Source organism: Ooceraea biroi, chromosome 8 (genome assembly GCF_003672135.1).
Source record: "Ooceraea biroi isolate clonal line C1 chromosome 8, Obir_v5.4, whole genome shotgun sequence".
Lineage (NCBI taxonomy): Eukaryota > Metazoa > Arthropoda > Insecta > Hymenoptera > Formicidae > Ooceraea > Ooceraea biroi.
The window spans coordinates 3913471-3927194 of record NC_039513.1 but is presented as its reverse complement, the minus strand read 5'-3'; the positions used below and the strand labels follow the sequence as shown (position 1 = coordinate 3927194).

General features: G+C 39.7%; 1 protein-coding gene across 4 annotated transcripts in view; it reads right to left on the bottom strand.

Moving 5' to 3' along the window:
- Positions 1 to 3527, bottom strand: part of LOC105285825 — a 253884-nt gene extending 250357 nt beyond the window's left edge. For all 4 annotated transcript variants that reach the window (XM_011350327.3, XM_011350328.3, XM_011350329.2 and 1 more), the window contains exon 1: positions 2512 to 3527. The gene's annotated coding sequence lies outside the window, so the exon portion shown is untranslated. The remainder of the gene's footprint in view (positions 1 to 2511) is intronic.
- Between the last annotated feature and the right edge of the window lie 10197 nt (positions 3528 to 13724).

Below are 13724 nucleotides of genomic sequence, written 5' to 3'. Positions count from 1 at the left end.
TCATAAAACAGTAATTAATTCAGCCAACAATAGTACAACGAGTGTAATGCACGCTTATATTTTTCTCGAAGAAGGGCGAGAGACGACTAAGGGCAAGCGACGGTAATATCTGTCGCGCGCCGTTCCACGACTCTATAGTCGAGGGAAGAAAATTATAGGTCTGTTATTGTGTACTTTCTACTCTGACTTTTCACGCCCGATCATTTATTTACGCAGGGCGACACTTAATTCCACGAATCGATTGAATTTTTATCGAGAAGGCAACTCTCTTGATATTTCAGCGATACTATACTATAGTATAGCTTCTCAACCGATGCAAAAATGATCAATTTCCACTGTAAATTCTAGTTTAGACATTTTATGTAACACTGTCCTACGTGTCATTAAAAAATTAACACAAAATTCTTTTAAATTAAATCCTCCCTTCCCGTCCGAAAGATTAACGCTGCAGCCATTAATTACACACCACATCTTCCACTAAGCCATGCTTTTGAGCTTAGCGGTTCACTCATATTAAAACAAGGATAAATGTAAACGTTTTGAAAATAATTTAAAAAATTAATTTGAGAAACCAACGAGAGTATTTTATGTCATTACGTTAGAAGTAACGCAATAATAATGAGTTTAATTTCCGCTTTGTCGCTTAAAACGCTATAAACATCGAACAAAGCGAATTTCGCACCGTCTGTTAAAGGGTTAATACAGTCGACGGGTCATCTTTGAGGATATAAAGAGACCCTCCGAAATGTTAGAGGCAGTCCGCGTCGGTCGTCGTCTGGCATGTCGGAGCATAAATTATACCAGAATGGAGAATGTGCCCGCACGAGTTCTCTCGTTTGATGACTGCTCGCTTTGTTCGTTTTGTCGGCGTATTTCTAACATTAAACCCTTTAAGCACGATTAATTTTTCGACAATGGGAGCAAACGTTTCAAAGCATGCGAGATTTTTGTTTGTATTTCATGGGATTTTTCAACACTAGGATTTCGAATCGAACAATTCGAAATATGTATTTTCGAAAACACGTGTGTAACTTGCGGTATGCTCTCGTGATTTGTAAAATATATGGGTGATTCTACGGTATTGGGTTTCAACTCTACAGATTTTTGGCAATGTAGAAAAATGTATAATTATCCTTAATTCCATATTTATGGAATTGTTGACAATTCTTTATTTTCATTCTTGTGAGGGCGAGTCATTTTATTAATTATTAACTATTTTAAAAGAGGCCAGGGGAAATACTTTGACCAGGGAAGAGACATGGTATGCGGAATAGTATATTTATAAGAAAGGAAGGGACTTTTCGGAAAATAAAACATGAACAAATGCATTAAAAGTCAACAATATTTATTACAAACTTTACTTAAGTAATAAGTAATAGTCAGGCTTTTATTTTCATATAGTCTTATTAAATGGAACATAAATTAAACCTAACTCTTGGGCATCTCATAAACAAGTTATAAAACGAATGAAATAAATTATCTCTTCTTCTAAAACAAACCAAAAAACAATAACAAAACAAAAATAGAAAACAAGTTACTTTTTAATATTGCTTGATTTTATAAAGTAGATTATTAAATTTTCAACAATTTTTTTGATTGCCACCAAAAGTACCTAATACCGTAGAATCACCCATATATGAAAACTATGAAAAAAAATTCATTTTAAAAAATCTCAAACGCATTGAAGTTAAAAGTTACAATCAATTGCATTTTATTGTAAAATTATTGAAATTAAAAAGTATGTTTTGAATAGATTCGTATGAACAACAATAATTTTCTATTAAAGTGCACAATTTTGAAAATTATGTGTAAATATAATTGTTGTTATATAATAAAAATATATATAATTATAAAATCGATAGCAAAAGCAAATTTCCACCGCGAATAAGCACATGAGGCGCCAGATTGGATCTACAGCGATTATCGGTTATCCAATTATGAAAAATTGGGAAAAACATATTTCGCGCGTAATATTTAAAAAACGAATAAAGAATATATAAGTCAGCTTCACTTGAACAGATGTCCTCTCTCTCTCTCTCAAGATAATTTTGTAAGTCATTAGATGTTGTAGCGCAGACAAAAGGGGAAATTATCAAGACCAGGATTTAACAGCGAAAATTAGGCGAACGATGAGGGGTTAATTAACGCGATCGACTCGCGCGTTAAGTAATGCTATCACGATCGAGGGTATCGAGCACGCGACGTTCACGCGAGTACCTTGCGATTAGCGTGTCTAACGAGAGCGTGCGTACGTCGCAACGAAATGTCGTGGAGTTAAATTAGTGGCGTCGGCAATTTGGTCGGCGGCCAAGCACCTAATTTACAGGCGTAATAATTCAGACGCGTAATCTCCGAAAGTCGAAAACTCGCCGGGGAGAATTCACGGGAGAGAACTCGCTGGGCGCACTCTCGAGATGCGCTCGCTCCAGGATACGTCCCGGGAAAACGGCGCGGCGCGCTCGCGCGATGTTAAGAGCGACTATCAGTGGTGAATAGGGTAGTTTTCCTTACTTTTACGACGATCACAGGGCAAACGACGGCGATGAGAAATCTTCGTGGATGCGGAGAACGAGAGCTGGTTTGTTGTAGCCACCTGCCACGTTACCTGTTCGTCACAGAACACACCAAGAGAAAAAACAGACGCGGATAACAGGTAACGTCACGTGTCACTGAACCGCCACTTATATTAGTTCACACCGGCCGATCGTCTCGGCGATCCGACAGATCCTCGCGCGCGATCGGCGTCTCGCCCGGGGTGGAACAAACTCCGTCTGCTTTCAGGACAGACTTCCAGGCAGATGAACGATCGTCGCCATCCTCTTCCGAGGTGCTTCGAGCTGCATCGCGCGCCTCGGAGATCGTCGCGAGGCGATGCACCTGTCGTTGAGCGTCGTCCTCGTGGACGTACGCGTTTCTCCGCGATCCTCGCGAGAGGAAGCGCGCGCGGCGCTGCTTCCCTCGGATCCGAGAAGATACTCGACAACGGAGAAAACTTTTAAGTGAGAGAAGGATCACGCGTCGAGAAAGGAAGAGAAAAAGAGAGAGGAACGACCGACACGACGGTGACGACAACGACAACGGCGACGACGACGACGACGGTCGCGTGGTATCGATTCGTGGCCGTGGAAAGCCGGCGGCGAGGCGGACCAGAGAGACGCGAGAGCTTTTTCTTCGCCTTCTCTCCCTCCCTCCCCCGTGTATCTTCCTCTCCCTTGCCTCTGCGCCCGATGCGTTTAAATATCCGTCTGCGTTTTTCGTGGAACGCGTGCTCCGCTTCGTCTTGCGGAGGCCTCGTGTACCGCGTGCACGAGGTCCTTTGCGGAGCACTGACTCTCTCTTCCTCTCCTCCTTTTCCCTCTATACACACATGTGTATAGAGTACGCGGTACGTACGGGCACACAGATCGGCAACTGGATACGAACTCCTACGTGCGCGAACGACAGCGAGAAACGTCGCACAACGTGCGTACGGCTGATGCGTGTACGTGATACAGAAGACGGGTACGTCTCCCTCGAACGTCCGGGTCGGACTGAGCGGAGGGGCGTTCAGGAGGCCCGCGTAGTCGTTCGAGGTACCGTCTCCCCCCACCCGGAGGAGCCACGCTTCGGCTTTCCCAACCCTTGTCGCGCAACCTCCCCTCCCGTACGGTTCCGTTCGTTCTTCCACCCTACCGCGCCCAGTGCCGTATTCGAGCTTGGATCCTGAATCGCGAGAGTTACGGCAAGCTTTGGAGCAATCGCGTTTTCAGTTGGTTAAGTTACGGTTTATCATATTGATTGGGAAGGGAATTGGTAACAGTAGAGTTTTTGTTCAGTACACTGGAAAATATCGTTGAAATCTTGTCGCGAAAACCAATCCGATGTATGTTACATTCAATGTTATATTTAAAACTGTCATCGGGTTGGCTAAAATGTTCACGAGTGTATCTAGCATACGAGCTTGTGTTAATATTTTATGTTCCATTTTTACAGCGGTAGACCAGTCGATTTAGTAAAGCGAAAATTTAAATAATTGATTACATATCCACAATTTAGCTTCGATTCGTAGACATTTAAAAATGCGCATGATGGATTTATGAATTAAAAACAACAAAATAAAAATAGGAAATATACGGATGTCTGAAGGAATAAATATAAGAGAAGTAAAGTTTTTCTCGTGCAGTCTATAAGTATTTCTCACAAAAAATAACCTTTACAAACAAATTGATAGAATCCACTCTTAAAAAAGCCGTGTTAAATCAAATCGAAATCATTGTTGCCTCTTTTCCGCGACGCTGATTGGTTGTCTCGATTCGCGTTATGCGTTATGTTCAGTTTAGATTACCATCGCGCGGCTGTCTTCGAGTGGAGGTTAACAATTTGGTAGAGTATGATAATTGTGTATATAATAAATAATAGATATAAGATATTATTATTCGAAAACATTATTAATATTGAAAAATAAAATAGCGCGCGCGTAACGCGCGCCTGTGTTGTACTAGTATCAATATAAATAACACAGAACTCCTTGGAAAAAGAAAACAATTTTAATGGCTAGAACTTTTTCATTTGTTGTTTTAACGAATTTTAAATCATCGAGAACTCTAGGCAATATGCCAAATAACAATATAAATAGCAGAGAACTCCTCGGAAAAGAAAACAATTTTAATGGCTAGAACTTTTTCATTTATTGTTTTAACGAATTTTAAATCATCGAGAACTCTAGGCAATATGTCAAATAACAATATAAATAGCAGAGAACTCTTTGGAAAAAGAAAAAACTTTTAATGGCTAGAACTTTTTCATTTCTTTTTATCTGAAGGAGATTTTATCGCGCTATGCGCGCGCTATTTTATTTTTCAATATTAATAATGTTTTCGAATAATAATATCTTATATCTATTATTTATTATATGCACAATTATCACACTCTACCAAATTGTTAACCTCCACGCGGAGACAGCCGCGCGATGGTAATCTAAACTGAACATAACGCACAACTCGAATCGAGATAACCAATCAGCGTCGCGGAAAAGAGGCAACAATGATTTCGATTTGATTTAGCACGGCTTTTTTAAGAGTGGATTCTAATTACTCACTCCATGGTTACTCCGCTGTCATCTAGCATCTTCCAAATGTTCTCCTCCTCCTTCTCTTCTTGATGGACCATCGATTCTACTTCTCCATGGCACTCACTCATGAAAATATGACACTTCTGATACAACACTCAGTCATGAAGATACGGTCAATTCGTGCAGCAAGATACGACACTCTCGACACTCTTAATTCGTTAATTGCGATTACTCATTAATCGCGCAGCATTTGAGACATCATTTCCAACGCGTTAATCGTAGAATAGCTTTCACGTATTAATTCTAAAGTTTTATTAATTTGAAGTAATTTTATTCACAAGTTCCGCGACGGTTTTAAGATAATTGTCCTCTCTCCGCACTTTCCTCCAAACTGATCCCAAAGAGAAAGCTTAAGATATCATAATTTTAGTTTTGGAATCATATTAGTTAAAGAAAATATCAAATAGTTTTGCTAAAATATTGCCGAAATTAATTAATAATTACTTAATTAATAATTAATAATTAATAATTAATTAATTAAATTTTTAAGAGTTTTAAAATGTTATTATATATATTTTCTCGCAAAACCTATTTACGAAAACGAAGCTTGTAAAACATGCAATATGTTTAACGACATTCGCGCGCACTTTAATCTGGTAATCCATTCGTCGTCATTAAAAAAATAACGAAAAGATAATGTTGTTTTTACTCGGGATACAATACTATTATTTTGATGTCCACTTCAAATAAATAACTCGCGGAATATCTATTTTTAACTTAATTGAAAACATAACTGTATTAATGTGCGTATAAGTCGTTATTTGCGAATTAATTCACGCAACAGTGATTCCTAATCACGAAAAATGATTCCATCCAGCATTCCCTATAACTTATGATTGTCTTGATAGTTAATATAGTACAAGAGGTGCCTGTCTCGTTGCCTTCGAATTGTACAGAGAACGTTATAAACAATAGCAGCATGCTATGTACCGCAAAACAATATACCCAGTACTGTCAAACCCTGTCTGCCGTGAAATATTTAACACATAATAAAATCCATATAAGAATATTAATATTCTTTTAATTACTCTTCTTTCACAAACAATCTTTTGAAAATAATTAATGATTCTATTCGTAGTAAGACATTCTAAAAAAGACGAAAGGACAATGAAATACACTTTTCTGTACACCTTGGTGTTGTCACAGAACTAAATTTGGTTCAAGAGCCATAGAAATTGCGAAATAAGGGAATATTGTGCAATGAAATTTTATATTACGAAGAGCTCAAAATTTTCTGTCAACACAATATAGGATTTTAAACGTCAGACACAAATGTGTTACACGGTATTACGTTCACCTTTGGCTTCCGGTCCCGGTATTCCTCTCACGGGAAAGAAAACCATCAGCGTCCGATGTGAAAAAGATATCGAGATAGCTCGCAAGCATCCCTTTCCCCCGATCTCGGAAACGTTACCCTCCACCTACTAAACTGCAGTCCATTCTCGGCATACCTGATCGCACCGGGCACCTCTGCTTTTTCGGTCCAGGTATGCTTTGCCGCGATTTCATAAAGGTTCTCGAAGGGCATGTCTCAAATGCTGTCGACCGCATCCTCGAAGGGCAACGAGAAAGGCTACAAATCATCCGTCTGTTGCTAGCATCCATCCTTGGTATTTGGTTGGAAAATTTACGGAACTTGGAATCAAATTGCATTTGTATACGCGCGCGCGTGTGTATTTGTACGCGTGCAACAAGAAGCGAAAGATGTCAAACAATGTGTAAAGAATATCTTACAAATAACGTATTTTAGACAACTCATTTTTCAACAAAAAAAGCACGTCGAAAAGATATCTACGATTAAATATATAATATTGTTACGCTTTTTAATACGTAATTTTGTTAAATCAAAAAATATAACAATGCATATCCACGTTAGGAATAGATTCTTCTGTATTTTGTCTGACATTTCTTAGTTTTGCACGCTTTGCTGCACATTGCTAATGTATGGCAGAATTAAATCGGACCTGATGGTTGTCTGTCGAAGTCAGAGGTCAACCCGTAAACAGCTAAGGTTTCAACGACAGCCTAGGCGTTTCGCTTCAGCGTAAAGTGCTAATTTCGTTTATGGTCTAGCGACATTTGTCTCGGAAACTCAACTGCTCGCCCGGTGCACGGGATTCTTTCCGCGTCATTCGCCAAGATTGAAAACACGGAATTACTTGTTGGTGGATGGCGAGAGAGCGAGAGACCACGTTTCCTCGCCGGATGGGTGGTGGGCGTTAAAAAATGGTAATCCGATCGTTTCCACGGCGCACCGTCGAAAGCTTTACCGCGGATACGCGGAAACCCACCCTAAACCCTAAAACCAGGAGTCCCCTCCTTTTCTCTACGAGCCGAGCTCCGTCCTCCCCCGTCCATATTCCACCAGATCCTTTTATCAGTTTTCCCCAAGAATACGATGAAAAGGGACGAGAGCCCTCCGCCGAATAGTAAAATATTTCACGTTAGACCCGAGCTCCCCCTCTCCAAAAATCCGAGCGCATATCTTATATCGCGGAAGCACTCAACAAGGAATTTAATTCAATCGCTCACTTCTCAATGTCGATAGGAGAACCTCGGACACGCATTATGTATTTTGGCAGCATTTTTAGTTCCGTGATTTCATCCTGCGAGAGAATTACCTTCTCACGCGGTATTTCCTTAAATACATCTCTCTTTAGCTTATTTATGATATTATGCTTAACTCTCCTCATATAAGGCGCTAAAATCGGAAAACATTTTTTTAAATACGACATATCGTAAATCAAAATACAGATACTCTCACTTAATTAACAGATTTTTAATTAACTAGAAAAAAATTAATGAATGAAAACAGCAACCAATATCAAAAAAGTAAGCAATTGTTGAAAACTTTAAAAATAATGTTTTACTGAAAACTTTTTCAAAATTCAGACAGATTTCGAAACAAAATGCTATTAGGTATTCAAATTCCCGTATTCAGGCTTTCAACGCTGCAAGCATTTGCTTAGAGTTAACGGCGCTCGTAGGACGCTTTGTTTCTTCTTCTTCGACAATGCGAACGATCTTACGAAAATCTGCTGACACAGACTTCTCGGTCGAAGGGGGTTTTCGGGAGAGTTTGCTCCGTTCCCACCGCAACGCGAGTTACGGATAATAACGGCGGCCTATCCGGTAGCCACCGGAGTCAAACCGCAACCCATCGGCATACGCCACACGTACTGTGCTCGTACACACGTACGTGTGTACATGCACACGCTCATGTGGCTAGATCTGTGCACCGGGTGAACGAGAGCACGCACGTCTACACGCGTCGGTGTTCCACGTATTCAAGGGGTGAAAACTGCACGCGATGTTACTGGTACAATTCTCGACTCAACTCGACCGGTGCACACAGGTTAATGCGTGCTCGAAAACTACCGTGTAAATCCGAAGCCGCGTAAATCAAAAGCGCGTCGAGCAAGAACCGCTCGTATCCCGAACGGCAAGATCGGTTCTCGCTTTGTGCGAATTTGATTTACACGCTAGTTTGCGGGAATGCATTAACCACGCCAAATCGGGAACTATCTGCAAGTGCTCGATACGCGGCTCACGACGGCAGATGGGAGCCCGAACATACGAGAAGGCCGGTGTACAACGCGCGCAGCAGCCGACAGGATGCATCTCTCTGGAGCAAACCTGAACGTGGTCAGCGAACCTCCCCATACTCACGTAAACATTTCGCGCGCGCGCGTAACGTCTCTGTGTGAATTTATGTCTGTGAACTTTCATACATCAAATGCCACACGACTGTACAATCGATATGTAAAACAATGCACTTTATACGAGAGTCGTTAAGAGGCCATTACAATTGAGTTCTGGAATTCGAGAGGTCGAAATCATGGTCTGTTCTGCTAATTTCAAGATGCATTAAGGCAAGCCGGTTATTCTACTGCTATAAGAAGCAGATAAATACCAAGCAGACAGTAGGAGAGAAATTGTCTAAGCAAGAACAACCGTTTTATTACGTTTCAGCACTTTATGCAAAAAATTACGCAGGAACTTCGTGAACTTTGCATTTTAATATCGCGACTTATAAATTTCGAAGTTGAAATTTTATTTTCCAGTTTGTGCCAGAGTTTAAACGTCATCATCATTTTTATGAGTGGTATTTTAAAAAACAGCGTTAACTTTGAATTAATTCAATTAGACAGGCTAACAGAGAAACTATTATTTGAACAATAATTTTATCCAACATTTATCCAATTAAAAGTATAGAATAGAAGTATAGAATTAGGTACCAAGAAATACACATTAATTAAAAACATGTTTCCACCTGTCACTTTTTGTATAAGCAACTTGCAGATATGTTTGCACCAATTGTGAGATTAAAACGGATACATTCATACTAACATTGGGAGAAACTGTGTACACGTAATTATGAATTGTTACGAAACTCAGAGATAGATACACAGCTTACGAAATGCAATTTTTTCTGCAAATATTATGCATACATAAATGCAAATATTGCAAAATTTAGAAAAAATGGAACTATAATAAAAAAGCTTGGAAGTTTCACTTTACTGTATTATATACACATACAGTTTTATATTCAATTATCATATTAAATTAATTATTTTCTCCTAATTGTCTTTTTGATATTCTTTCAATATTTGTATTATTTGATTGTCACTGTATAGAGTTTCATAAATCTATGAATGATACTAAATTTGCAGAAAGACCAGAAAAATTAAGTTACACGTGCAATTTGTCGATGACAATTTGCCATTGATTTATACTGCGAACGAAAGTGCATCATCTTGCAACATCATACATATAAGTAATCTTGGAATGAGCACACGTGCGCAAGTGTCACTGCAAACATGCCTTAACATGCCATATAACGTAAATACATAAATATACAAAGTGAATACATCTGAACAATACGACTTTTTTTTAGATATTTGTCACATGTACCGCGTTGCATATGGTATGCGATTGAATATGATCTTTATATTAAATGAACAAAAATAGAAATTACATTGTTACCCGACGTTAAAAACGAAATATGAATACGAGCACATAAAATTTAGTTTGATACACAAATTAAGCTTCGACGAAATTAATTCTCTATGTCATGGAAGTATGTTCATTATTTCCATTATTATATTTTTGTATTTTCGTTGTTGTACTTGTATTATTACGATGAACAGAAATTATTTTCACGTGAATAACATCAAAATATAATTTCGCCGAAATTATAGTAGTTTGAATACTGGTGCAAAGTGTGTAGACTACTACATACGCACACAATGCAACATACATACACATGTATAACATTGCAATACTTACACACGGGGATATGCGAACCTTTCAATATACATGCCACGATATAGGTATAAGATGAAATGGACAACATTCCCAGCGGGTACATTGTGGATATATCAATCTGTCTCTGCATGTAGCTACAGAAAAGAGGACAACGCCACCGCAGTAAATTATCGGTAAATAATATCGCTCTCACCACGCTTTTCAATCTCGTAATTTGAACCATATCACCTATCATTTTCATGGATTTTCTCGAGAAAATCGAGGAAACACGATTTGATTCCACGTTACAAATGTCGTACACATATGTGTCTGTATTCCTATTATATTTTCCGTTATCTCATATAACGCTGCAAGACTAAGGCGTATCAACTAGAGTTTATTTCGCATTATGTCTTATATCTTCTCTCAATATAGACGATATTAATGTGTAACACTATCCAGTAACGATTATTATGTATATCAACAGTCCAATTAAACTCAAATACCCGCTCCGATATAACTCGATATTTTGATTATAAATACCACAAAGAAAAATATGAAAAAAATGCTGGTAATACATTATGAACACGTTGCGTACCTCAAAACGTCTATTTAATATACAATTGCAATGCGGCTTCTATACAATATGTATACAATACAATATACGTGCTGAATAAAATATTAATCAATCAATAATTTCGACCACCGCAAATGAAATTCTGTAACCGATTAATATAATATTATAATGCGACAACATTGTAAAGATTCTCCTATCTATGTGAACACACACAGTATATAAAATAAAACATATTAAACAATTGTATGTGTATGTATATATGTGTGTGTGCGCGTTCACAATTTGAAGAAGCTTCTGCATTGTCTATTAAAAATGATCTGCATTTCCGACTGTTACACTTTTACATAGAAAATTAGATAAAAAATTCGATTCTATATGATGTTATAAATAGAAAATTGTTCAAACTGATCGACAAGAGGGGCACCTCTCCTGTTGTCACATCGTGCGCGTGACATAATAGTAGCACGGCAATGTTTAACCGTTGCGGATGAGATCGAAGATAGGGGGAGGGTGGAGGCAAGAGTAGCGGCGGAAACAACATCTCGCATCTAACGTACACGCGAGAGAAAGAGAGAGAACAACCGATTACGGGGACTTTGGGGGAAGAGCGAGAGAGACGGGCGGCACTCCGCTGCTACGCGACTTGGGTAAACGCGCGTGCATGTATACTCACGCATAACGAGGTCGTTCGGAAGGTAGCGTATCCCATTAATGCCATTGTAAAGGGGTACGCGAAGCGGGGTCTTCCTTCTCGTAGGAGCCGGAGCTCCACGTCGTCATCGCGATCTTCGGGGAGTAGGCAACTCGGGGTAAACTTCTTAAGGAGGAGAAATGGTTCGTCGGAAGCGCGGAAAGCAGGGCTCGCGCGAGCGCGAGGCCCATACTTTCATAAAGAGCGACTGCACATGTATCATGAGAGAATCTCGCAGATATTGGAAACCTCTATTTAGTAGGAAGATGAAAATGATGCGCTTCCGAGCTGCTTGCTTGTCTGTCCGTTCGAGACGGAGATCGCTCTGTTACGAGCACTAATGGATGCATGCGGGTATTCATGGAATATCTTGTGCGCTTCGTTGCGCGCGCCGCGAAAAGATTCAGGATCGACCCGAAATTGATACGGTAACGCAGACGAAAGTGCGTATCCCACAAATAATAAGCAACTACTCCGCGCACGTTAGTGAACAATAATCGGAATAATAAGCGCAGCGAGAGTAACGTCGCTACGTAATAACTTGAGGAAAGCTGCGCATAAATCGCATTTCGAGCATATTCAAGCTGGCGCGGAGCGCGCTCGTCCTAATACCTTTAGGAATCGAGAATCTCGCGTCGTCACGAAAGACAAAAGTGTCGTCAGCCCAGAGTAAACTGCATCAGCGACCTTGAGTAGCGTGTTAATTTACACCGTAATTCACCGCCTGCATCACGCGCCTTCCCCCTCGTCCACCAAATTGCAAAACTTTCTTATGCCACTGCGAGCGGAGAATTAGTTTCTCGTTAACGAAGTTTACGTTCGCACTTAGAGGGTGAGCCCGCGCGCTACCCTGAGCTTCCGCTACGGATGTATTTATGGCGGTGGGCACGCAGGACACGCGTTATACGAGGCCTCTCTACCGAAATAGGACCGAAGGGCTCTTCTCGCTCCCATGCTCTGTTCTTATACCGGGCTTTTTTTTATGGACGCAACAGCGTCGACGGGATAAGCGTCGAAAATATGGCGGGGAGGCTAAACACGAGGCGTCGTTAACACCTGCTCCATCCCGCCGGAATTATCCGCGCCCTTACGCGAAGCGGGCGAAACTGACGACGAGAATAGCCGAAACATCGCGCATTCGTGCCACGACCCTTTGTTGACAATGGAATTTCGAGGAGAGGACCGCGCTCCTCCTTTCGCCCTTACTCTGACAATGACGATGAAAAATTCAAGCACCCACCACGCCAAGCGTCACGAAGCGCGTTATCGCTCTGAACCACATCGGAATATAGATGAATATCTCTAATACAATCGGTCTCTTTGAAAAATAACGCATTTATGGGAAGAAACTGTCTGAAAATGTCTGTTCTCGCACGCATGCATGAGCATCTATGAATTATCTCAAAACTGAATTAAAACAGTCATTATGTACATTAATATGTACACACACATACGTACATTATAAATTACAAGGTGGCTTAGCAGCTCGTTGCATCAATTATTAGTCATAAATGTATAATATTTCATTAAACGTTATCAACATAATATTAACATTATTTTTCCTATTTGACAAATGCATGTTCGTTTATCCATATATCCGATTAAAATAATATTGTGCTAATGTCTACTGGCGGTTTGTACATTCGTCATGCACATAGTTGAATTATTGCACTGTTTTGTGTTAATAAATATTGAATATTATTTTCAAACGGAAATATAATAATGGAAATAGCATTAATTGGAGATATTAAGCGTTTTGCTTGCCGTTCAAATTCCATGGGATCGACATGAAACACTTTGTATACCTTGAAAAGCAAGCACCGCTGCCAATACCTCTATCTACTTAGAAACACGATCACCTTGTACATTATTACGATATTATCATCATCACGATCTTATGTCCAATGAATTCTACGCTTAATAACACATCCGGGACACGATCTCCGCGAAATTTCCGAGGAGAGATCCGATAACGGCTCATCCGACACACGGATTTTATTAAAATTATAACAGTAATCGCTACTGCTTCATTTTATAAGCAAATTCTGGATATATCTACAATAATGCTAACCATTTACACATTCACACATTTAAATTAC